Source organism: Herpailurus yagouaroundi, unplaced genomic scaffold, assembly GCF_014898765.1.
Source record: "Herpailurus yagouaroundi ecotype Mexico unplaced genomic scaffold, PumYag 162, whole genome shotgun sequence".
In the NCBI taxonomy this organism is placed as follows: domain Eukaryota; kingdom Metazoa; phylum Chordata; class Mammalia; order Carnivora; family Felidae; genus Herpailurus; species Herpailurus yagouaroundi.
This window is the reverse complement of record NW_024412403.1, coordinates 36,775,281-36,803,201: the sequence shown is the minus strand read 5'-3', so window position 1 is coordinate 36,803,201 and position 27,921 is coordinate 36,775,281. Positions and strand designations below refer to the sequence as shown.

Sequence of the window (27,921 nt, the reverse complement as noted above, 5' to 3'; positions counted from 1 at the left end):
CAACAAAATTAATAGTGGACTTCTACATTGTATCATCTATATAAATAAAAAGTTTTCAAGTATTAAATTTTTATAATGTTTGCCAAAAATATTAGACAATAATATAATCTTGATGTTTTGTATGGATTGCTTAAATAAGACACCAAACTATGCATCTCAAGGTCTTTTCATAAAGCAAGGTTGAAACGTTACTCTTAGATCCTTCCTTGTCAATTCCCACAATGTTCACTTGCTCTTCTTAGAAATATAACCATCCTGGGGTGCCTGGGTGGCTCAGTTGGTTAAGCGTCCGACTTCAGCTCAGGTCATGATCTCATGGTTTGTGGATCCGAGCCCTGCATTAGGCTCTGTTCTGACAGCTCAGAGCCTGGACCCTGCTTTGTATTCTGTGTCTTCCTTTCTCTATGCTCCTCCCCTGCTCATGCTCTGTCTCTCTCTCTCTCCTTCAAAAATAAATAAGCATTAGGGGCGCCTGGGTGGCGCAGTCGGTTAAGCGTCCGACTTCAGCCAGGTCACGATCTCGCGGTCTGTGAGTTCGAGCCCCGCGTCAGGCTCTGGGCTGATGGCTCAGAGCCTGGAGCCTGTTTCCGATTCTGTGTCTCCCTCTCTCTCTGCCCCTCCCCCATTCATGCTCTGTCTCTCTCTGTCCCAAAAATAAATAAATGTTGAAAAAAAATTTTTAAAAACAAAAATAAATAAGCATTCAAAAAATTAAAAAAAAAAAAAAAAGAAATAGAACTATCCTATAAGGGCAAAACAAAACATTTTATTCCCACATCTTTCAACTCCATAGCTCTTTCATATATCTAAAGGGCCTGAAACATTTCCTGAGCTCTGTTGCCTGATCTCCGCAACAGTATATCTACACTGGGGATATTTAGGAGGTCTGAAACCAGTCTCTGATTTTCACAGGCTGCTCTAAAGGAAAGATGAATTCATTTCCTTTATAGAAGCTTCTTCCTTATTACTTTCAGAAAGGACAGCAAAGGTTAAACCGATTAGTCAATAGAGATATGTATAAGTTACACATAAGAGAGAAGGCCTGTATCTCTTCTGGAAGACTCTGGTCAGGGCTATGCACTTTATTGCTTTTATTCTCACATTGTCCCTTTATCTCTGAATCCCACTCCAAAGGCAATTGAAAATATGTGTGTGCATTTTTGATGGTCACGAACATTGAGGGGCATTTTTACTTTTAAAAAACAGTGAAGAGTTGGTTCACTAGAATATCATTAGTTCCCCCAGAAAGACACGCTACTGAGATGGGTTGTTAGGAGTTTACGTTTTTCAAAGGCCACAGAGGTACAATTAATGACCATAGGAGATAAAATTTTAAATCATATATCTTCCATTTTCTTTTCATGCTTCATAAATGTATGTATATGTCTTACTGGCATCCATTAATCTTCATATTATTTACTCTGGCATACTATAAAAGTATTTTTAAAAATGAAATAAAGATTTTTTTTAGTTTTATTGAGATATAATTGATAGATAGCACTTTATATGTTTAAAGTATACAGCATAATTACCAGCAAACATTTATGTGGAATGATTACCACGGTAATTTAGTTAGCACTGATCACTTCATATACTTACTTTCTTTTTCTTGAAATGAGAAATGTTATGGTTTATTTAGTTAGCAGTGTTTATACCATTCAGGAGTGTTAATAAACAACATGTTGTGTGTTACATCGCCAGTACTTATGTTATAACTGGTGGTTTGTACCTTCTAACCAATTTCCTCCAATTTCCCACTCCCTCATCTCTGGTAACCACAAAAATCATCTCTTTTTCTATGAGTTTGGGTATTTTTTGTTTGTTTTTTATTTGTTTTGTTTTGGATTCTGCATATAAGTGGGATGATATAGTATTTGTATTTCTCTGACTTATTTCAAATAATATATTGTACTCATAAATGTCGATGTTTCCTATGTTGTCATAAATGTCAGTGTTTCCTCATTTTTTTATGGCTGAATAAAATGTACACATCCCATGTGTACATATATAGGAACAGTTTGTTTCCTATGTGTCTTTGGCTATTGTAAATAATGCTGCTATAGGTATGGGGGTGCATGTATCTCTCTGACATAGTGTTTTCCTTTCCTTCAAATATATTCCCCAGAAGTGGAATTGCTGGGTAATATGATAGTTTTATTTTTAATATTTTGAGGATTTACCATAATGGATGTACCAGTTAGCAATCCTACCAACAGTGCACAAGGGTTCTCTTTTCTCCATATTCTCACCAGCTTTTTTTATAATCTGGTCTTCTCGATAACTGTCCTCCTAACAGTTGTGAGATAATATCTCATTTTTGTTTTCGATTTGCATTCCCTTTATGATTGGTGATAATGCACATCTTTTCATATACCTGTTGGCTATTCATATATCTCCCTTGGAAAAAATGCCTATTTTCGTCCTTTGTTGATTTTTAATCAGAATATTTTTTCTTATTGACACATATGTGTTTCTTAAATTTTTTAAATGTTTATTTATTTTTGAGAGAGAGAGAGAGAGAGAGAGAGAGAGAGAGAGAGAGAGAGAGAACAAACCCAAGCAGGGGAAGGGCAGAGAGAGAGGGAGACACAGAATCTGAAGCAGGCTCCACGCTGTCAGCACAGAGCCTCACTCAGGACTCAAACTCATGAACGCTGAGAGCATGACCTGAGCCAAACTCAGACGTTTAACCTACTGAACCAACCAGGTGCCCTGAGAGTATGAGTTCTTATATCATTGCCAACATATAGATCCAGGAACTTTTTTCCTAGGTATTCTTCTAGGAGTTTTATTGTTTCAGGTCTTACATTTAAATTTTTAATCCATTTTGAGTTCATTTTTTTTCTTTTTGAGTGGTGAAGGATAGAGATCTGGTTTCATTCTTTTACATATGCATAACCAGTTTTCAAAGCAAAATGTATTGAAGAATCTGTCTTTACTGAGTATTCTTGGCTCCCTTGGCAAATATTAGGTAACTATATAAGCTTGGATTTTTTTTTCTGGGCTCTCAGTTCTGTTCTATTGGTCTATTTGTCTGTTTTTATGCCAATGCCACGTTTTCTTGATTCCTATAGCTTTATAATATAGCTTGAAATAGAAAATATGATGTTTCTAGCTTTGCTCTTAGGATTTCTTTGACTATTCATGGTCTTTTGTGGTTCTGTATAAATTTTAGGGTTGTTTTTGTACTTCTGTAAAAAAAATGTCATTGGAATCTTGTTAGGGATTGCATTGAATCTGTAGATTGCTTTGGTAGTATGGACATTTTAACAATGTTTATTCTCTCATGCCATGGACACAGTGTATCTTGCCATTTATTTATGTCTTAATTTCTCTCACCAATATATTGTAGTTTTCAGAGTGGAGATCTTTCACCTCCGTAGTTAAATTTATAGCTAAATAATTTAGAGTTTTGATGCTATTGTAAATGGGACTTTTTAAAATTTATTTTCCAAATAATTTTTTGTATCATGTAGAAACACTACTGATTTTTGTGTTAATTTTGTATCATGAAACTTTACTGAATATGTTGATTATATCTAACAGTTTTTGGGGGGAGTCTTTAGGATTTTCTATATATAAAATTATATCATTCGAAAATAGAAGCATTTTTACATTTTTTTTTCCAGTTCTGATGCCTTTTATTTTTCTTGCCTGACTACTCTAGGTAGGACTCCAGTACTATGTTGAAGTGGTAAGAATGAGTACCTTTATCTTATTTCTGACATTAGAGGCAAAGTTTCGTAGCTTTTACCACTGAGTATGATGTTAGCTATGTGATTATCATATTTAACCTTTATTATATTGAGGAATGTCCCCTGTATTAAAAATTCATCAATTTTCAAGAGATTTATCATGAACAGATATTGCATTTGGTCAGTTGCTTTTTCTGAATCTATCAAAATGATCATATAATTTTTTTTCTTTCATCCTGTTAATATGATGTTTCAGATTGATTTGTGTTGTTGAAATGTTCTTGAATTCTGGAATAAATACAACTTGATCATGGTGAATAACCTTTGTAATGTTCTGTTGAATTTGGTTTGTTAGTATTTTATTAGGAATTTTTGCATCTGTAGTCATTAGTGATATTATTCTGTAGTTTTCTGGTAATGTCATTTTCTGGCTTAGTATTAGGGTAGCACTGGCCTCATAAAATGATTTTAGTAGTGTTTCTTCCTCTTCGATTTTTTTAGAATAGTTTAAGAAGGATGGGCATTAATTTTCCTTTAAATTTTTGGTAAAATTCACCAGTGAAACCATCTGGTCATGAACTTTTCTTTATAGAGGAGATTTTTGATTACTGATTCAGTCTCCTTATTAGCAATTACTCTGTTCAACTTTTTAATTTCTTCCTAATTAAGTCTTTGTAGATGATATGCGTCTAAGAAAGTTTCTCTTTCTTCTAGGTTATTCAGTCTGTTGGCTTACATTTGTTCATAGTAACCTCTTACAAATTATTGTATTTGTGGTATCAGTTATAATGTCCCCTATTTCATTTATAATTAGTGGAAATTGATCCTCTCCCTTTTTTCTTGGTTAGTCTAGCTAAAGTTTTATCAATTTTGTCTTTTCAAAGAACCAACTCTTAGTTTGGTAGCTCCATTGTTTTCCTGTTCTTTATTTATATCTGCTCTAACCTTTATTAAAATTTTTTAAATGTTTATTTATTTGAGAGAGAGAGAGTGCATGAGCATGAGCAGGTGAGGGGATAGAGAGAGAGATACACATACAGAACCCAAAGCCAGCTCCAGGCTCCAGCTGTCAGCACAGAGCCAGAGGTGCGGCTCGAATTCACTAACCATGAGATCATGATCTGAGCCAAAGTCAGACTTTTAACCGACTGAGCCACCCAGATGCCCCTGCTCTAATCTTTATTATATACTTCCTCCTGCTAACAGCCTAATCTAGATGTTTATTGCTATGATTCTCCTCTTAGAATTGCTTTTGTTGCATCCCGTAAGTTTTGGTATGTTGCCATTTTTGTTTTTCTTAAGATGATTTTTTATTTATCTTTTAATTTCTTCTTTAATCCATTGATGATTCAGGAGATTTCCATATATTCCTAAATTTTCAAGTTTTCTTCCTGTTATTGATTTCTAGCTTCATATAATAGTGATATGATCCTCTTGAATTTGCTAAGACTTGTTTGTGGCCTAACATATGGTCTAGCCTAACTAAAAAAAAAAATGTTTAGTGTGTGCTTGAGAAGAATGTTTATTCTGTGGTTGTTGGATAGAATGTTCTGTATATGTCTGGTAATTCCATTTGGTCTATAGTGTTGTTCAAATCTGTTCTTTCCTTATTTATTCTCTCTCTGGAATGATGAGTCAGTTGTTGAGAGTGAGATTTTCAAGCTCCCAAACTATTATTGTTTTATTATTATTTTCTCCATTTAGCTCTGTTAGGTTTTTGTTTGCTTTTAAATATGAAATTTATTGTCAAGTTGGTTTCCATACAACACCCAGTACTCATCCCAACAGGTGCCCTCCTCAATACCCATCACCCACCCTCCCTGCCCTCCCACCCCCCATCAACCCTCAGTTTGATCTTAGTTTTTAAGAGTCTCTTATGTTTTGGCTCCCTCCCTCTCTAACCTTTTTTTTTCCTTCCCCTCCCCCATGGTCTTCTGTTAAGTTTCTCGGGATCCACATAAAAGTGAAAACATATGGTATCTGTCTTTCTCTGTATGGCTTATTTCACTTAGCATAACACTCTCCAGTTCCATCCACGTTGCTACAAAAGGCCATATTTCATTCTTTCTCATTGCCATGTAGTATTCCATTATGTATATAAACCACAATTTCTGTACCCATTCATCATTTGATGGACATTTAGGCTCTTTCCATAATTTGGCTATTGTTAAAGATGCTGCTATAAACATTAGCTCTGTTAGTTTTTGCTTCATGTATTTAGATGCTATGATGTGGGGCATATAAATATTTACAATATGTATAGCTTTTTATATATTTGTTGTGGGGAGGTGGTCATTGAGATGACATGACTACTGGTTGCCCCATGGGCTAGTCCTGTTAACTGGGGGCTCTCCACCCTCTTTTCTTTTTTTTTCTAAACATTTTTTTTTTCAACGTTTATTTATTTTTGGGACAGAGAGAGACAGAGCATGAACGGGGGAGGGGCAGAGAGAGAGGGAGACACAGAATCAGAAACAGGCTCCAGGCTCTGAGCCATCAGCCCAGAGCCCGACGCGGGGCTCGAACTCACGGACCGCGAGATCGTGACCTGGCTGAAGTCGGACGCTTAACGACTGCGCCACCCAGGCGCCCCTCCACCCTCTTTTCTATGCTTGGAATGTACATTTTTCTTGCCTTCCCCATTCCAAGAAGTTACCCCAAGTATATAGCTTTGACATAGAAAGTGTTGAGTCTATTGGGATGGTTTATATGACTGAACCCATAAAGACCTCTGTATAAACTTTTAAAGTTTGGTAGTCATACACAGAAATCTACTTGTCTTGTGGCTACTGAAGACAAGTCTCATATGTAAGTTTCCTTCCTTAGTAAATCTGCCACCTACGAATCTTTTTTCAGTTTGTCCATGCCTTCCATATATGGGGGCCTTTTTCAGATTATACCTGGGAAGTTTTCAAGGATGTTGAAAACTAACATGATTGACCCCTTTATCATTACATAATGACTTATTTTTTATTTTTTACCATTTTGAGTTTAAGGTCTATTTCACTTTTTTGTTGTTGCTGTTGTCACCATATGCTTGAAAATGTCTTATTTCATCCCTTTACTCTCAGTCTGGGTGTGTCTTTAAGGCTAAAGTAGGTAGCATATTGTTGGATTAAAAAAAGTCTATTCATCCATTCTATGTTTTTGATTGAATAATCTGTTTACATTTAAAGTAATTTTTGATACGTGAGGATTTATTTTTGCCATTTGTTCATAGTTTTCTATTTCTTTTGTAGATTTTTTGTTCCCTGTTTTTCATCCTGCTATCTTTTATGGGATTTTGATATCTTTTGGTACCAGTAAGCTTTTCCTCTTTATCACATTTTTGTGTAACTACTACATGTTTTCCCCTGTGGTTACCATGTGGTTTACCTAAAACATTTTAAGATATTTTAAACTAATAACAGTTTAACTTCAGTGGAATTCCTAAACTTTACACTTTCCAATCTACTTTCCCTCACTTCTTTTTTTTTAAGTAGGCTTCATGCCCAGCACAGAGCCTAACATAGGGCTTGAACTCATGACCCTGAGATCAAGGCCTGAGGTAAGATGGAGAGTCAGGTGCTTAACCTACTGAGCCCCTTCTCTCACATTTTTTGGTTATTGATGCTATAGTTTACATATTTTTTATACTGTGTAACTAGAGATAGAAAGTGGTAGTTATTGTTACTTTTAATGTTTATTTTTTAACTTTTAAACTAGAATTATAAGTGGATTATGCACACCCAATACCATGTTACAGAGTTTAACTATATATTTACCGTTACCAGTGACTTTTATACTACCTTCTTGTGTTTTTATCATGTTAATTTGTGTACTTTTACTTCCACACAAAAACTCCCTTTAGCATTCCATATAAGACAGGTCTAGTAGTGATGAACTCTCTAAGCTTTCATTTGCTTGAAAAATTCTTTATCTCACCTTCATTTCTGAAGGACCACTGATATAGAATTCTTAGTTGATTTTTTTTTCTTTTAATATTTGAATATATCAAACCATTTTTTCCAATTCTGAAAAGTTCATGTTGAGAAATACATAGATAATCTTATGAGGATTCCCCTGTATATAACTTTCCCCTTTTCTCTTGCTTTCAAATTTCAAAATTCTTTGTCTTTGACCTTTGGCAAATTAATTATAATGTCTTTGGTTTAAGCCTATTGGAGCTCAACCTATTTGGAGGTCTTTAGGCCTCATGGATCTCAGAGTTTAACTCTTTCTTCAGATTTGGGAAATTTTCAGCCACTATTCTTTTAATATCATTTATATCCATTTCTTTTTCTAGTGTCAATGTGGAATTCCACAATGCAAATTTTCTTTCTTTTCATTGTGTCCTATAAGCCGCACAGGATTTCCTTATTCTTTTTCAGTTTTTTTTTCCTTTTTGCTCTTTTGGCTGGATATTTCAAATGTTGCCTTTCAGGTCTTTGATTCTTTCTTCTGCATAGTCGAGTTTGCTCTTAAAGCTCTCTAATAATATTTTCAGTTCAGTCACTATATTCTTCAGCTCTAGGATTTCTGTTTCGTTGGTTGGTTTTTCAATGGTTTCTGTTTGTTGAATTTCTCATTTTGTTTATACATTGTTTTCCTAACTTAGTTGAGTATCCATGTGTTCTTGTAGTTTACTAAACTTCTTTCAGAGAATTGTTCAGAATTCTTTGCCTGCCATTTCACAGATCTTTATTTCTTTATGATCAGTTATTGGACCTTTATTAGTTTCCTTTAGTGGTATCATATTTATCTGATTTTTCATAATCCTTGATTCTTTCTTTTGATATCTATGCATTTAAGTAAGTAGTATCCTCTTCAAGATGTTACAGGTTTGCTTAGGCAGAGACAATTCTTCACCAGTTAACTATTTGGTTTTCTGGGTGTGTCCACTGGTAAATTGGGAGAGGTGGGGTCTGTTATCAGGATCTATTTTAGGGCAAGGGAACTGCCCAAGCTCTGAGATTGGAGGTTGGGAGTGTGCTACTGGCTAAAAACAGTTGGATGGGACTGGGCTTCATTTCCTATCCAAGTGAGACCATAGGATGGATGGACTCCACAGTTACCTGAGTTCTCTGGTAGAGACTTTTGAGATAGTTGGGACTGGGTACTATACTTAGCAGTAGGTGGGGCTATAAATTAGCTTTTCTGCCCCAGAGGAGCAGAAGGATAAGACCGAGGGCCTGTACAGCTCAGTTTGGTGATCCAAATCAGGCAAGAAGATGCACATGAGGAAAGCCACTGGATGTGCTCTTTGTTCAAGTGCCACTATAAACAGGTCTATCAGCCTCACATGGTCACAACTTCCTGTGTGCCCTGGTAAAATTCCCTAGTTAAGTGGGTCAAGGCTATATTCAGCAATGCATTGGGCTATGAAATATTCTTTTTCTGCCTCAGCTCAGTGGAAGAACCAGCTGCAAGACTGGTAAGATTCTTTGTGGCCTTGACTCAAGCTGACCCATGCCACAATTCCCCTGGCCAAACAGAGCCACTGGCTTTAATTTGCAATCTATCAACTCTGCTTGCCCACTTCTCTGCTTGAGCTTGCTGGGATACACCACTTCCAGTCATTTCTACCAGCCCCCCTGGCCAAACAAGCCAGGAACCACACAAAGAAATAGAGAGGAATGTGATTCAGCTTCTCTGCATGCATGGTATGGGAAGGCCCACTCCAACTACCTCCTAAAATTTTCCTGAGTAGTCTTTCCAAACAGTAGGGACCAGGAGTTATACTAACAGTATGTGGGGTTATGAATTAAACCCTTTGCCTGGGCATTGCAGGGAACCCATCATGCCTGATACTGACTTTGCTCTGGGAAAGTAGTGCTGCCTGCATGTTTCTCAGCTTGAGTGTTGCTGGGTTATCCAGCTTCCAGATGTTCTCAGCAACCCTTATGGTGAGATGGTCCTATGAACTATACCTAATAACCAGTGAATCTGACTCAGCTTCCCTGTCTGGATGGTGGCAGATAAGACTCCAGAGCTGAGGAATCTTCTGGAGGACCCAAATAAGGCAGACCTGTACCTTGCCAAGTTCCCTAGCCAGACTGCAACACTGACTTGATTCTGCAGAGAATCGAAGCTGCTGGTTTGGGTTACGATTTGTGCTCTACAAGTAGGAACTAGATCTGCCAAACCCGAGTGCTATTTGTTGCAAGTCCCTTCCTTCTTCTCCATCACAATCAGATTCCAAGTGTTTGAGGCCCACAGATTTCCCCAGCTATACCTGTGGGACAAGATGAGAGTAGGAAATGCACAAAATGACCCACAATAACTGTGGTGGGGAAGCTGGATGGCCCCTCTTGGCCTCTTTCCCTACTGGAGAAACAATAGGCTCAGAGGAGATCTCTCCACATGGTGCCATGCTGGTCTGGGAGAGTGGGAATGCAATCTGAATATAGCTGTTCTTACCTTTCCAATGCAATCTGTCTTGTTCTGTATGGTGTAGGTGTATGGTGTAGCAGGAGCATGTTTCAGCTTCACCCCTAGTGTTCTAGGATGTTTCTCAGTGGTGTCTTATCCACAAATAGTCATTGCCTGTCCTTTTGAGGGAGAACAAGGTCAGAAACAACCTATGTTGTCGTGTGTGTGTGTGTGTGTGTGTGTGTGTGTGTGTGTAAACTTTATAGGATGACTTAAGTCTACTAATTGCAATGCTATGAATTATCTTACAGTTATTTTTTTTCAAGGATATTATTACTGTGAAAATATCCACTAAAATTAAATTTCTTTGTTTAAATATTTTAAAATTAAAAAGGACAAATAGGTGTAAAAATGTTTGAAAAATTTAATTAGGAAAATACAAGTAGGAAATATAAAAATATAAGTAGGAAAATGTGGCATGTTTTTACTTATTTCTAATAACTTGGTTATTATTTTTTAATTATTGTTAAAATGGTTTAACCTCTGAAGAATAAATTTGTTTTCTAAGAAAGACACAATGAATCTTAATTGAGAATTTAAATAATTTCTAAAAACAGGTCTTGGTGTAGAAATGTTTAACAGATTTTTAAATTGCATCTCAATATTATGTGTTATCTTGTTTAAAAGTATTTATGCCTCTTTTTGAATCTTGAGTGGTTGTATTGTGGTTCAATTTTGATGCTAATGATATTCATTTTCCAAGGTTGCTATACCAAAATACCACAATATGGGTGGCTTAAAAAACATAAATTTATTTTCTCAAAGTTCTGAAGACTGGAAGCCTGAGATCAAGGTCCTGTCAGAGTTAGCTTTCTCTGTGGCCTCTCCTTGGTTTTCAGTTTGTCATCCTCTTCTCCTTCTTCAAATGGTCATTTCTCTGGTGTTTAGTCCTCTTCTAAGGACATTTGTCATTTTGGGTTAGGGCACCACTCTAATGGCTTCATTTTAACTTAATAACCTCTTTCAAGATCTTCTCTCCCATCATAATTATATTCTGAGGTAATGGTGGTTGGAATTTCAACATGAATTTTGTGAGGACACAATTCAGCTCATGGCATTCCATTCTTTGGATCCCCCAAGTTCACGTGTATTTTATTTGCAAAATATATCCCCCCTACCAATAACCCTAAGGTCTTAACCCCTTTCAGCATCAATTCTAAGTCTAAAATCTCATCTAAATATAATCTAAAGCAAGTGTAGGTGAGACTCAAGGTACAATTCATCCGGAGGTAAAGTTCTTTTCCATGAGTAAACCTGTAAATCCAGACAAGTTATATGCTTCCAAAATAAAACAATGGCACTGGCATAGGATATTTCTGTCAAAAAATGGAGAAATTGGATAGAAGAAAGGAGTTTCCCCAAGCAAGTAAACAACTTAGGGCACATTTCATCCAATTTTAAAACTTGAAAATAATCCTCTTTGGCTTGATGCTCTGTTCCACGGACCCACCTTAGTGGGTAGGCCTTAGTGATGGGCCCACTTTCCTCCCACTGGGGTTACAGTGTTGCCCAAACATCCCTGAATAGGCAATCCTACTCCTCAGGCCCTGGGCAGTGGCAGCCTGTTCTCTTGAAAACAAGGTGTTTTCATTCTCTAAAACTAAGGAAGACACTTCTTGTCCCCCAGTCCTTAGTACTGCTTTTTAGGGTCATTCTTCTCTTTTCTTGAAGGATAACATGTTCATGGCCAGAGATAGCTCTAATGACTCATCTTACAGGCTTCCAGAAATCTGACAACCTTCTTCATTTTGTCTCAGCTTTATTTTCTTTAGTCTAAACAGATAATATTTTTGCTGGTATAACTCCATCTCTATCCCTGGCTTCAGCTGAGATGACCAATTAAACTTATGGGTAATCTCTCTATGGAGTTATTGTATAGCCATACACTCTGTGTCCTTTCCAGAGCATGTTTTCTCTTTTTTTTTTTTTTTTTTTTTTGCAATATGCACAAGTTGAGAGTCCTTTTTGCTTAACAATTTCTTCAAGTTATCTTTCTTATGTTGTATTTTACTTTATGTAGTAAGGAGAAATCAGGTCATATTTTGGACATGTTTAAAATCTCCTGTGCTAAATATCCAAGATAGTAAATCCTTCCACAAAGCACTAGAGTACAATTCAACTAAGTTCCTTGCTACTTTATAGCAAGAATCATCTTTCCTCCAGTTTCCAATATGTTCCTCATTTTTGTCTGAGACCAGAAGCACACTTAATGTTCGTATTTCTATGGCATTCTGTTCATTATGATGTATGTATCCTTTAAGATGATACATTCTCTATACTGTGCTCTTTCTAAACTCTCAGTAGAATAATATTTAATGTCCATATTTCTACCAACATTTCCTTTAAGGCAACTTAGACTTTTATAGCATACACCTCAAAACTCTTCCAGTCTCTACCCATCACACAATTCCAAACTCAGTGCTATATTTTGAGTCTTTATTACAACAGCAACCCATTTATGATACCAAAATCTGTTCTGACAGCCTAAGCTATCATAACCACATATCACAGGGCTAGTTAACTTAAACAACAAGTTTAAATTCTCACAGTTCTGAATTCTGGAGGTGCAAGGTCAAGATGCCAGTGGGGTTGATATCTGGTGGTTCTCTCCTCATCTTGCAGATAGTGCCCTCTCATTGTGTCCTTTACATGTCTTTCTCTGTGTACACACATGGGGGGAGGGCAAGAGAAAGAGAGAAAGAGATGGTGAGTGCATATCCACTCTGGTATCTCTTCATTTCTTATAAGGAAATCAGTCCTATTGAATAGAAACTCACTATTATGGTTATATTTAACCTTAATTACCTCCTTAGTGACCTGTATCTAAATAGAGTCACACAGAGGTTAGCACTTCAATATATGAATTTTTGGAGGCACAATTCATTCCACATCAGCCAGATGAAGTATTTCAAAAACAGCATTTGGCATATAATTATGTCCACAAAAATGGAAGTTGCTATTGCTGATGTTGATGTTGCTATATGAATAAAGGTGGTGGCATTCTATTGTTAAAAGAGAAACATGAGTTAGAAATAATTATTACTAGACATTTCCACTTGCTTTTTCCATAATTTACTTTGACAGTTGACTCTCACTGAGGTGAAAAAATAAAAAAAATATTATTGTATTTGTTAGGTAGGCCTGCCATAACAAAATACTACACACTAGGTGACTTAAATGACAGAACTTTATTTTCTTATTTATGGAATCCAAGAGGTCCAAGTCCAGTGTTGGCAGGTCTGATTTCTCCTGAGACCACTTTCCTTCACTTGCAGATGACTGTCTTCTTGATGTGCCTTCACATGGACTGTAATCTGTGCTTATACACTCTTCATATCTCTCCAAATTTCCCCATCTTACACAGATACTAGTCACATTTTATTAGAACCTACTTATACAGTCTCAACATAAATTATCTCTTTCAATGTCTAATCTGTAAATATGGTCACATTATAAGGTACTAGGGTTTAGGGATTCAGCATGAGAATTTTCAGGAGACAAAACTCAAGCCACTAAAAATTATCATATTTTAATACACTGAGTTGAAAAATAGTTACAAAATAAGACTTAAGGATCTCTTAGCAAGACACAGAACATTTGCAAGTAACTTCTCCAAAATTGGACATAAATGAACCATCAATGAAAATGTTAATCATAGAACAGAAAGGTGTTTGCATAAGCAGGACAAAAACTAGGTAGGAACAGTGGCTTTTCCATTCTGTATGGGGAAGTTGGAAAGATGCCATTATTATTACTACAAATTTCAGAGATGTAAAACATAAGGAATTGCTGAAGAAGATTTAATGATCACATTTATCAAGACACCAATTTAGGTTATATTTATGTATTTAAAAATTAACTCACTGTTATTCTTTAGTTATTGAGAAATTAGCTAAATCTCTTTTACCAAGAAGCAAGTCCTTATGTTTTATATTTTTAATTTTTTTTCAACGTTTATTTATTTTTGGGACAGAGAGAGACAGAGCATGAACAGGGGAGGGGCAGAGAGACAGGGAGACACAGAATCAGAAACAGTCTCCAGGCTCCGAGCCATCAACCCAGAGCCCGACGCGGGGCTCGAACTCCCGGACCGCGAGATCGTGACCTGGCTGAAGTCGGACGCTTAACCGACTGCGCCACCCAGGCGCCCCTGTTTTATATTTTTAAAAAGTGGGTTCTGAAAACTATGATAGTTTATGCTTGGGAAGGCTTTGATCATGATAAAATTTCTCTACATAAATGATATCATTGCTTCATTTATTCACACAGTATTTATCAGGCGCCTTTTGCCAGTCACTGATCTAGGCCCTTGGAACTCATTAATCAGTAAAGGAATAAAAATGTCTTCTATTTTTTTTAATGTTTATTTATATTTGAGACAGAGGGAGACAGAACATGAGTGGAGGAGGGACAAAGAGAGAGGGAGACACAGAATCTGAAACAGGCTCCAGGCTCTGAGCTGTCAGCACAGAGCCCAATGCGGGGCTCCAACCCACAAATCATGAGATCATCACATGAGCCTAAGTCGGACGCTTAACTGACTGACCCACCCAGGCACCCCAAAATGTCTTCTATTTTTGAAGATGTTGCATTGTATCTTGGAAAGAGTACAACACAAATTAACATAAGAAGTAATATAAGAAATATGTTAAAAGAGAAAAGTGCAGGTTAAGAGAGATGGGGAATGATCAATGGAAAAGTGGGTAAGGGATAAATGGCAATATAAAATTTTGTAGTCAGGAGAAGCTACCCTGAAATGTATGAGTGAGAACTTAAATTAGGATAAGTGAACAAAGATATTTAGAGAAAAACAACCCTAAAATGAGAGTATATTCAGCTTCCTGAGAATCCTGAAGTCCATCAACCAGGAATAAGATGTTGTACATACACATGGAATAAGAATTTGACCTCAAAATGTTTCAACATTATACTGGACCAGAGATTAAAAGCATGACTCTCAGTGCATCTACCTTCATTTTTAATTTTGAATAAGCAAAGGCTAGAGCAAGAAAATAAACATCATCACTTGTGTTTTGGCAAAGACTCAAAGGTAGAGTAGAAAGCTTTACAGTAGGAAACAGAAGGAAAGCTTCAGTTATTTTGATTGGAGATTGTTGGCATGGAAAAGTTGTAGAAAGGCAAACTTGATGAAGGGCAGCCCATGTAACTTGGTTTTATGTGCATATTTGATTGCTTTGGTAGAAGTAGGACAGAAATTGGAAAAACTTTGTAATCAATCACATCCTGGCCATTTGAGGCCAATTATTTCAGGGGTTATTGCTTGTCTTCCTGGATTGTTATTTGAGATAGCAGTCTAAACTCCTAGCCTGAATTCCTGGGTGTTCACTGTAGCTAAACAAGGGTGGTATCTGTGGAGTTCACCATAGGTTGTTGGTCAGGGTTCTGTTTTTTATATAAAGTATGGCTATTGTCTGTTTGTAATTTCCCAAGCCTTCAATCATTTCTTAATTGGGCCTTTGCTACACTCCCTGATGGGAATCCACTGGAGTCAGTATCATTATGCCTTTATGTCTGATAATGGCAGCCACACCAAGAATACCAAGGTCCAAGTCAACCATCATCTCATAGACTATGTGTCCCTTATTCTTTTCTCATTATTTCCCCTTTTATAGCTTCTTCCCCACCTAATTTATGATTCATTATCAGCAAAACCCTATATATTTTTAGTTTTTCTCCATATATTTCTTTCATTCTTACTTTCTTGCACTAATAAAAACCTGACTTTCCCCTAAGGACACTAATTCTCCTCAAACCCTCTCAAGTGGCAACTCTAAGTAGCTCCTTTGAAACCAATTTTTCTCCCTCACGGGAAAACACACACACAAGCTTAATTTTGAATCTAATAGAATAAGATCATTGCCTACTAATTCTTGTTGTTGCAGTCATCCATTAACCCTTGCATATTTCCCCCTTTTTCATGATTTTCATTCCTACATCAATCTACTTTCTCCAGCACTACTACTATCTTAATTCTTGGTGTGTTAGGAACATAGTAGACATGTGTATGATGCATCTAAAGTCCAGCCTTTCCATACTTTGGAATTCCTTTCTTCTAAAAGTCTTGTACTTGAATCTTTCTCAGTCCCTTACTTGCAGATACATCATAACCAATAAATGGTCAGTATTAATCACAATAATCCCTCTATAATTGTAACTTTATACATCCAACTCTCTGACCACCTTCTATCATTTCAGCTCATTCCTTATAATAATTAACTCCCTGGAAATCCTTTATAATTCACGGTGAATATCAAGGCACTTACCTTCATACAATTTCAATGTTTCTCACCTCCTGTGTGTCTACAGCCCTCTAGTTTAAATTTCATGGTCCATAATTAAAACACTATGTTCATACACTTAATTCCCTTGAATTTTTTCTCATACCATTATTATGTATTAGCAAAGCAGAATTTTGGCTGAAACTAACTTTGCATCTAATCTGTATCTGCTCCATGGACTATAGACTGAAAAGCTGTCAGATTATTTTAATTTTTAATAAGAATATATATGTTGTGTAGTGGCCCTTAAATGTTCTTTTATTTGATTCACACTTTATCTTCCCCAACATTCCAGTTTTCTGTCAGGTTTTCTTTTTGTCCAAAATATTATATGTTATTAATAATTTTGCTCTATGCTGTTCAAGTCATCTTTCAAAAAATGTGAGATTCTAGGAAATCAAATTATCAATGACAGTTGTTGGTTCTGCCACTACTTTTTGTGACATTGGAGAAGTTATTTAATTTTTGTTCATAAAATGAGTATAACAGTAGTTCATGTGAGGGTTTAGTGTAATATCTTGACAAATGTTAGATTTTACTAATTCTACAACTCTTACTATTCTTGTAACTATTATTGCCTTGTCATTGCAAATATTATCAAATAGAAGGATTTGTAGTATTCATCAAAAACTTAAGGAGATGGTTTGTATTTTAGTTTGCTGGGGCTGACATAGAAAATGCCACAAACTGGGTCCCTTAAAACAGAGACATTCATTTTCTCATAATTTAGAAGGCCTGAAGTCCAAAATGAAGATGTTGGTAGGTGTGATTGCTTCTGAGAGCTCTCAGACTTGCAGAGGATCATCTCACCACATCCTCACATGGTCTTTCCTTTGTGTTTTTAAATCCCTGGAGGTAGTTTTTTGTGTCCAAATTTTCTTTTCTTTTTTTTTTTTTTTTAATAAAGACACCATCATATTGGATTAGGATACACTTTATATTTTTTTAATATTTATTTTTTTTAAGAAAGAGAGAAACAGAATGTGAGCGGGGTAGGGGGCAGAGAAAGAGGGAGATACAGAATCTGAAGCAGGCTCCACTCTGTGAGCTGTCAGCACAGAGCCAGATGTGAGGCTCAAACTTATGGACCACAAGATCATGACCTGAGCCGAAGTCAGACACTTAACTGAATGAGCCATCCAGGTGCTCTGGAATATGATACACTTTAAAATGTTCATTATAAGTTAATTCTTTAATGTCTGTATCTCTGTAATCAGTGATATTCTGAAGTACTGGAGTTTAGGGCTTCAACATATAAATTTGGCTGTGGAGACAAAATTCAGCCATAATGTTTTGAATCATGTTTTTCCTCAGAGCAATATCTTCTTGTAAAATCACAACTAAAGTGCACGTATAATACCTAAGTCTGGTTATTTATAAGTAGCACTGTCCTTTCCAAAAAGTATGCACATCCAAAGATTCTAGAGCTAGATCCCCTGTCTTTAGTGTAACAAAATTAAAAAAAGAAATAGCCTACCCTACCTCTGTCTAACCTGAAAATGTCACCAGTTCCATTCTATTCTTTTAAGTACATGCCCTACTCCTTTGATCAGAGCTTTCCTGGATCAGGGCCAAATTTGCAAGATTTCCATGAGGCCCTTCTCTGATTCTCATCACATCCTGCTTGTGCTAATACATGTATTCTAAATATCCTGTCACTATTGTAATTCTCAATTCCTGCTTGGCAGTAACATCATACAATTTAGCATTAACTTTCTTTTTAGTAACATATTGAAACTGAGAGTGATAACTTTCTACTGAACCTTCTTAGAATAATATATAAAATTAGAAAAGTCTAATCTCTGTTCCCCCCCAAATAGCAATGACTGTTTTCATTAAAATTGTGGCAACTACTTTTAGAGCCCAGAGAGTATTCAAAGGAAATAGGATTCACAAATATAACCCCAAATAAAATGATTAGACATATCACAAATATACCATTTCAGTTCTTTTTCTTTTTGAGACAGAATTATTTTTGAGGTAATTTTTCAGATATACACATATTCCTGATCTATAAATTGCATCTTCGTTAGGATTACTTACCCTGATTCTTCTTACTTCAGAGGAAGATTGACCTTTAAGGCTTTGTCACCTTGTTATTGACCTTTTGAACTCTAGTGCTATTTTTCTTGTCTATTCACTTTCTCCCTTCTCAGTGTTTTTTCCTCAGTCAATCCACATATTAGTCTTTCCCATGTTAAAAAAAAAAATAAAAGGAAAAGAAAAAGAAAAAAATACTTTCTTTGAAACTATCTTAACCACAATGTCATGCCCTATTTCTTCCCTTTCTTGATAAAACTCAGTGACTGAAACAGTTAATGTCAATGTCTCTATTTCCACCTCATTCCCCAATGCATTAAATCTGGTCCATATCTCTATGACTACATAGAAAGAGCTTTTGCTACAATTACTAATGAATTCCTCATCAATAAATCCAATCCCTGGGTTTTGTTCTCATCCTACTTAATCCTGCAGCAGTATTTGGCACTGTTAGATACACTCTTCTTTAAATCTTCTCTTTCACTACAGAGAGTTTAATTTTTACATTTTTTTCTTTGCCTGTACTTTTTCTCACTTTTAATATTATGTTTCTCTATCTCTCCTAAAAACTTATTTCCCATGGATATGTTTTGAAACTTAGCTATTATTATATTGTACAGCCTGCCTATCAGGCAATCTCATTTATTACGGAGACTTTATTATCCATAGAAAGAAATCATTAATATAAGTTTGATAGAGACATGGTCTGTCTATGTTTATTTACTTCTATACTCATAGTAACTATTTGAGCCTCTATAATGGAATATTTTATTTAATAAATGTTATCTTAAATTTAAAACCTCTACATATTTGTAGATATCTACTATGTATCTTTATTTGCAGGTTCCACAAGTTGCTCAAACTTAGTAATAAAATACATTGTACTGCATGCCATGTCACTTTACCCATTCATTTATTTGTATATTAAATAAATATGTAATAAGTTTATACTTTGCACCAGGCACAGGTTACAGTAATAAATAGATAAAAATTCCTACCATAATGGAATTTATATTACAGGGAAGTAAACAAAAGATAAACAAGTAAATATCTAGAGGATTGAGTATTCATAAACATTAAGAAATATATCAAGAAGAGATCAGTCCTATCATGTATGTAAAAGGAATCTAATTTATGCAAAACTATAGGTAAATACTTTAAGGAGTTGGGTGGCTTCTTTTTAACTCTCATATATCGGTGGGATGTACAAGCAAATACAACAGTCTTGATGTAGGTGTTTACCTGCCTATATTTGGTGAAGATCAAAGAGGAGAGTGAGGCAGGGAGAAAAATTAATAAAGAGAAAGTAATAGAAGTTGAGGTCAGAGAGGTAACAAAAGGAACAGTTTATGTAGGGCTTTGAAAAACTGAAAAATAAAAAAAAATGAAATAATCTAATTTTATTATTGTCTACATTTTTAACAAGGTCATGGGTGATATTTGGCAAGATTATGAGGAACATGTACGGTGTTTGTTCATTTATTTGTTTGTTTTGCCAACTGCCATTGATAAATAATGTCTATATACATTCATTAGATATGACGAAACAGTTATACTCTAATCTATGGACTTTTAATGTGTTAGTTGAGAAATATAGTAAGGATACTGCAAAAGACCCTGAATAGCCAAAGCATCTTGAGAAAAAGGAACAAAACTGGAGGTATGACAATCCTAATTTCAAGATATACTACAAAGCTGTAATAGTCAAAACGGTGTGGTAATGGCACAAGAATAGTCACCTAAATCAGTGGAATGGAATAAAATAAGGAGCCCAGAAATAAATCCATGATTATATGGTCAATTAGTTTTCCACAAAGAAATCAAGAATATGCAATGGGAAAAAATATCTTCAACAAATAATGTTGGGAAAACTGGATAGCTACAGGCTTCCCTTTCTTATACCATACAAAAACAAAACAAAACAAAACAAAACAAACAAACAAACAAAAACCTCAAATGGATTAAGGACCTAAATATGAGACTTGAAACCATAAAATTTCCTGAGGAGAGTACAGGCAGTAATTTCTCTGACTTCAGCTGTAGCAACATTTTTCTAGACTTGTCTCCTGAGGGAAAAGAAACAAAAGAAAATATAAAGTATTGGAACTACATCAACATAAAAAGCTTCTGCACAGAGAAAGAAACAACATAACTAAGATGCATCCTACTTAATGGGAGAAGATATTTTCAAATGACATATCAAATAAAGGATTAGTAACTCCACACACACACACACACACACACACACACACACACCATAATAATCTAATTAAAAATAGGCAGAAGACATGAACAGACATCTTTCTGAAGAAGACATACAGGTGGCCAACAGACACATGCAAAAATGTTCATCATCACTCATCATCAGGGAAATGAAAATCAAGATCACAATGAAATATCACCTCACACCTGTCAGAATGGCTAAAATCGAAGGCACAAGAAACAAGTGTTGGCAAGGATGTGAATAAAAGGAACCCTAGTGCACTGCTGGGAATGAAACCTGGTGCAGCCATGTGGAAAATAGTATGGAGGTTCCTCAAAAAATTTAAAATAGAATTACCATATAATCTAGTAAATGCACTGCTGGGTATTTACCCATTTTTGAAAACACTAATTTGAAAAGATATATGCACCACCACATTTATTGCAGCATTATTTACAATACCCAAATTATGGAAGGAGCCCAAGTGTCTATCATTAGATGAATGGATTATGCATATATATATGTATATATATATATATATATATATATATGCATATATATACATACATATGTACATATATACATATAGACACATATATACATATATACATATATATATATAGAATATTACTCAGCCATAAAAAGGAATGAAATCTTGCCATGCACAACAACATGGATGGATCTATAGAGTATATGCTAAGTAAAACAAGTTAGAGAAATACAAATATATCATTTCACTAGTATGTGGAATTTAAGAAACAAATGAATAAATGAAAAAAGAGAGAAACCAAAATCCAGACTGTTAACGATAGAGAAGAAATGGATGTTTACCAAAGAGGACTTGGGTGAGGGATAGGTGAAATAGGTTAATGGGTTAATTATCTTGATGGGCACTGAATAATGTATAGAGTTATTGAATCACTATATTATACAAAGGGTAATATAATTCTGTATCTTAACTATACTGGAATTAAACATAAACTCATTCATTTAAACATTGATAGGTTTCAGTAAAGTGAAATTATTATTCTTGAAACATAATTTTTTCATTCTTTTGTTATGATAGTTCCTTACTTCAATGCCCTTTTGTCATAATAGGATGCATGAGAAAAAGTGTCTTGTCTGGTCTCACCTTTAATATTTCCTGCTGTGATTCTGGAATCAGTCATACCTCCAAAAGCCCTTTGTAATAAATGATGTTATAAGGTCACAATCAGCTACTATGTTCTCATTTTTTGTCATTTTCAGTGGATATTGCTGGGAGTATAAAAGTTTGTGTGTGTGTGCATATGTGTGTATTTGAATTCGAATTATCATATATGTGTATATATCATATTGAATGATATTATATTTACATTCCAATCAAATTCAAGAATAAATGCTTACTTACATTTCTTTTCTATATTTGCATCTCCTTTATCCCACACTGAAATTTATGATGGTCAAGAATGATGGACATGATAGAATTCAAATATCCCAAATTATTCATTTGCCCTGTCCTATTATACCCACATAAAAGTCTCAGAATAACAATAATAACACTATCACCAATATAACTTCTTTAAAATAAAAATTGTGCACACTCATTGACCATTCTTTTATTATTTTCATAATTAAATTCTGTGTATATTGTTACACCATGTAGCTATTACAACACTTACACTCCTTCTGTCCTTCTTATTTCATATTTTCTCTTAATTATATATGTACCAATATATTTAATGCTGCCTATCAATACTTGATGCCTATGTCTTTCCAGCAATTTTGGTTGTCTAAAATTTATTTTAAAAAGAATTATTATAACAATGTACTTCATAAACTTGCATGTTGGTTTGTGTTCTTTTTGCTTATAGTGATTTGCTAGATATAAAATTGTTGCCTCACACTTTCTGTATATTTACAGACCATATGGTCTTCTATCATTTCTTATCTCTTTCCTGATTAATTTGAACCTGCTTAGATAGTTTCTCAATTTAGGGCCCTGCCCAAGAATGGCATATAAGTTTGAAAGTTAATAGGAATAGAATGCTTCAGTCATTGGTCGTTTTTACCACAGGCCTCTTGAAGTCACCTGGTATTATCAGTCCTTTGTCATGTTTAGCTGCTCTTTTCAAATTTTCCTGCTACATTCTTTTCAGTGAATATTTGTTAATGTTGGTGTTCTGGTCACAAATCCATCAGAGACTGTTTCTTTACTTCCTTACTTTGCTTCCTACAAAGATATTGACACAATGAAGATTTTATGGTTGTTGGTGGTTTATTCTCATCTTTTGGAACTTCGGGATAAGTGTGCATGCTTTCTCATCTACTTTTGTTGAAAATATTGCCCATATTTCTGATTTCTAGTTTCTCTGTCTGAAAATTAACTCTCATAACCATCATCTTGCCATAATTTTCTCCAGTGAAATTACATTCGACTCTGAGCCTCCACTTTGTATTATTAATGTCAGCTTTTGACATCTAAGGGTAACTTTGGACACTTAAAAAAGTATTTGAAGTAACTTGAGTATTCAATTCATATTCCTACTTTAAGGTAGCACATTTAAAATCTAATTTCCATATAATTCATTCAAAAATACCCAAAAGATCTTGTCATTTTAATTAGTAACCCAATAATTTTATATAAATTATAAACCATTGTTTTTATAGGGAATTTTATTAATGCTGCTTCCAGGTAATTCACATAGACTAATACTTAAATAGTTCCATTTGTAATCTTTTATTTATTTATTTATTTATTTATTTATTTATTTATTTATTATTTTTTATTTATTTTAGAGAGAATCTGAGCTGGGGAGAGGGGTAGGGGGAGAGAGAGAGACTCTTAAGCAGCTTCCTGCTCAGAACAGAGCCCTATGCTGGGGTTGTTTCCCAGGACCCAGGGATCATGATCTGAGGTGAAATTAAAAGCCAGATGCTCAACTAACTGAAACATCCAGACACCTCCATTTGTAATCTTAACCAATAAAATTTCTGTAAACAGGTTGAGCTATAACAGAAGTTTAATATTCATTCCTTGTTAGTACTATAGATAGCCAACTGAGAAATCTTATATCCAGGAAGACAATCTACATATTCAAATACTTAACTATACTTAACTTTTATAAGTCTCTCAAGGAAACTTACTAAATCTAATGAAGCTAATTTATATACAAAAAGTTTATAAAAACTTTCAGGTGTGCTTCAAATTTAGTTAAATTATCTGATATATTTCTACCTAAAACTCAAGTTTAGAAAAATTATACTTTTCAATTAGAATCAAAATATTTCTCTTTATCTAATGTCCCTTCCCTTCAAAATTATAATCATTTTAATGCTAAACATATCATTTCTAATTTTAAAATAAAATTATCATTAGTTATAATTTAATTTGTTTTATTTCATTTAATTATAAATCATTACAGTGTTGAAAACATAGGTGTTTGTTAAGGGAAGGATCAAAATTTGATATCTTTAAAAAGTTTGATTATTGAATAAGTAATTCATGACCATAAAATCTCAGATGGGCTTAGGACATATGTTGATCACAATTTTAGACTAAATTTCAGAACTTAAGCTAGTATATAATGTGTATGATTTATTCTGATTAAAAATATTGAGTAGTTCTTATAGTCATTATCACAGAATGTCTATATTTTACAGACTGTGAATGGAGTGTCTCAACTTGGGTCTTCTAAGTTCAGATGTTAACTGTTTTAAAATTTATACTTTGATGAGTTTGACAGATGTGTATGTCTGTGGAACAACAGCCATCATATAGATATAGAACATTTCTATCATGTACAAACGTTCCCTCATATCACTTTGTAGTCAGTGTACTTTAAGTCAGGACCAGGTAGCAACTGATCTGCTTTCTGTCATTTATACATGTTTGGATTTTTTATTACTTTATATAAGCCTTATCATATAATATGCGCTTCTTTCTATCTCCTTTTTTTTCATTCAGCATAAGGTTTGAGAACTATTCATCTTGTGACATGTACTATTTGTCCATTCTTCTTGATCACACTATAGTGTCCCATTATATATGTTAAACACAATTTGATTACTTGTTCATGGATAATTCAGTTCTTTACAGGTTGGGGCTAGTATGAGTAAAGTTGCCATGAACATGCATGTACAAGTCCTTATGTGGGTATGTATTTTTATTTCTTTTGGGTAAGTACATTGGAGTGAATTGTTGGGTTGCATAGTAGGTACTATTTTGTTGCATAGTAAATGTATCTTATGCATTATGACTGAGTGGTTACAATTTGTAAGCTGTACTGATATTTTAGGTTCCTAGATGGATGAGTAGCCCAGCATCTGTTATCATATCATAAGTATTACCATTTGAATGTTGCCAAAAAGTGACTTTTTCTGGCCTTGGTATTTTGTTTAACTAGTAAAAAATAAATCCCTTCAAAATGAAATGGTAACAAAACATCATATGTTAACAATTTTCACTTTACACAAGTAAAAGACAACAGCAAACATAGTTTGATAAAATAGTTATCAAATAGTGATACACCTGAATTTAAACCACTATCATGACATAAAATAAAGGAAAGTCTGAATTACAGTGCATCTGAAAATTGAAGCTTGCAGGTATTTCCCTAAAGACAAAAATGACAGAAGAGTCAGTGGCCTGATAATTGCACCCCAGGAAGATCAAAGACCTAAAAGATAAAAAGGGATCCTCTCACAGAGCCTAAACCGGTCCTTCAGGACAGTGATTGACAAAATCATTCTTCACCTCAGACACACTTTGGGAAGATAATGAGGTCACCAGAGAGGACTGGCATGTTTCTTGGATTTTGTATAAAGGGTTCTGAGAAGAGAATTTCCTGGGATCACTTAATCCACACCCTTACCTAAACCATAGTAACACACGATTTCACTTATAAAATTACTCTGCATTGAATACATTTATTTTGAAGTATCTAGGCAGAATATTTATGTACAAATAATATCAAGTATATTAGTAATTGAAATGCCATGCTTTTATGTCTAGACCCTTTATCCTCTGATGAAGAAACTGCCATGTATCACTAAGAAATGGATCCAGAGTACTGAGTTTAATGGGGTGAATGAATAAGAAATTGGGTAATCTTCTGTAGTGAGATGGTGAGTGTGTGTGTGTGTGTGTGTGTGTGTGTGTGTGTGAGAGAGAGAGAGAGAGAGAGAGAGAGAGAGAAAGGCAGAAAGGATAGTGAAGCAAATATTTAGAGATGAGAAGTATGAAACACAGTGATTAGTTTTACCAAATATTTCCAGAAGTTATGTTTGACATGTGATTTTGTTTACACAGTACAACAGGAGCATAAACGATACATGTTATTTCCAGGAAGAAGGTACAATAGGCAGTTCCTGACTTGCCCCATTTAGAATGGAGTTTATGGATAGCTTTTATCTCCCATTGAAATACTGAGAAAAAGAAAATTACAGCAGATCAGATGTTGCTAACCAATTTAATATCAAATTATAGCAGTATGGTATGAAATCTAGAATCCTTCCATGGCAACATTTAAGGATATCTTCATCTCCTGGAGGGCAGAGTGTGTTAAAAAATTAGCACAAGATATTATTATGAGAATAATGAAATTCAAAATCCTGACAAGTCTTTGGGGAAAAAAAATAGTACTGTATTAGAGAAAAAGTGAAAACCTGAAACATAGGATGGAGACATTTAGGTAGATTCTCCTAAGAACCTTGAACATCCAAATATCTCAACCATATGGGCCAACAGGGTTGTCTAGCTTCCCTTACTATAGGTGAGCAGATTCCCTTTTCTTGTCTACTGTGAAAATGAGACACCTGAGTGAGATGCCTTTAAAGGTGTTTTTTCCTTCCTCCGCATTCTCTCATTCCTTTGCCTCAAATAATTTGTAAAGCAGACAAGTAGCATCAGCTTCAACTACATATATACTGGAAATGACAATTCTTGGGGCCCATCCCAATGGAGAAAGGGCCATCAATCTATATTTTAACAAGGCTTCTAGGTATTTCTGATGCATTGCACAGTTTGAGAACTTCTGTTTTAAACTAGTAAACTGAGAATAATTGTCTGTTCTTTGGAGGGGGAGGAATAAAGAAGCTCCTGGCTCAGGTCACTCCATGGCTAAGATATCCTGGCAGAAAATGGGAGAAATGCCTGGGAATGAATTTTTAGGGAGTTGAATTGGAGTTGGGACATAGAATATATAACTGGATAGTGGATACTTTATATGATTTAAAAAGCCTGGAATGATTCCTAAAATTCTTCTGGATTTGTTCCTAGAAACTTGAAAAAAATATGGCATATAGTAAACAAGGTACAAATTTTGGACATGCTTTGAAAAAAGACTGAAGGAGGGTCAAACTATGCATTTAGTGGAGTTATTTTTAAAGGTAATCCAGACAAGCTACCATCTGACCATATTCCCAGGAGAGAACTGTCTAAGGCAGCCAGAGCTGGATATTAGGTTAAAGCATCAAAGACAGATTTTATTCAATAGTGATTGTAATGGGGGACAGAGTATAGAACTGAGGTGAATTCTGAGTATAGCAAAGGAGTGGTGTGAGATGGTCCATGGATGGAAAATTATTTAGAGGAGACATATAGGGTAGGATAATTTTTGATAAACCAACTTAATAGGATTCTTGCTGAAGGCAGACTAGGGTGATGAAATATCAAGTTTGAGGGAATGGCATAACAGGATTCTTTGCTAAGACTGGGCTGAGTGTGTCAAATATAGGACAAGGGCCAAGGTTGAGGTCTGGTAGAGTATAAGGATCAGAGGAACCTGACTAAAGTTTGATCAGGGATAATCTTCTTTACCTAATTGATAATTCAAAGGTAGCTGTCTCCAGTAGATCAAGGTTGATGGACTTGGGAGTGTAATCCTGGAACTGGACTTCCCTGGCAATGAGAATGGCAGAAATCTAGAAGAAAAGAGGTCACATGACAACACTGAACTCTTAGATGTAAGGTAGAAATAATTACAAAAACAGATAGCAAGACTGGGTGAGCAGTCAGGATGGATTTGTAGTGATGCTTAACATATCATGGTGTTCCAAGGGACAAAACAAATATTCAGACAATAAGGACATTTCTTGATTTCTGCAACTTAAAAAGATAAGAATCTAACACTCAAGAATGATAGACATTATTACAAGGAAAAAATGACAATTACTCAGTTTCCAAACATGAGCCAGTTCTCAGCCATTGACTCATACTGTGATGATATTGATCCAGGGAATATGTCTTCTTTAATCTTCATTAGCAATGAGCAACAGAAGCAGTTCTCATGAA

The 27,921-nt window shown here is 35.0% G+C and overlaps 1 long non-coding RNA gene across 1 annotated transcript; it reads right to left on the bottom strand.

Annotated features, from left to right (window-relative positions):
* LOC121035764 (uncharacterized) lies at positions 1-27,515 on the bottom strand. The gene is made up of 3 exons (XR_005793055.1): positions 27,448-27,515; positions 12,654-12,765; positions 1-36 (listed from the first exon to the last, which is right to left on the bottom strand). It is a non-coding gene; the product is annotated as an uncharacterized LOC121035764 (long non-coding RNA).
* Between the last annotated feature and the right edge of the window lie 406 nt (positions 27,516-27,921).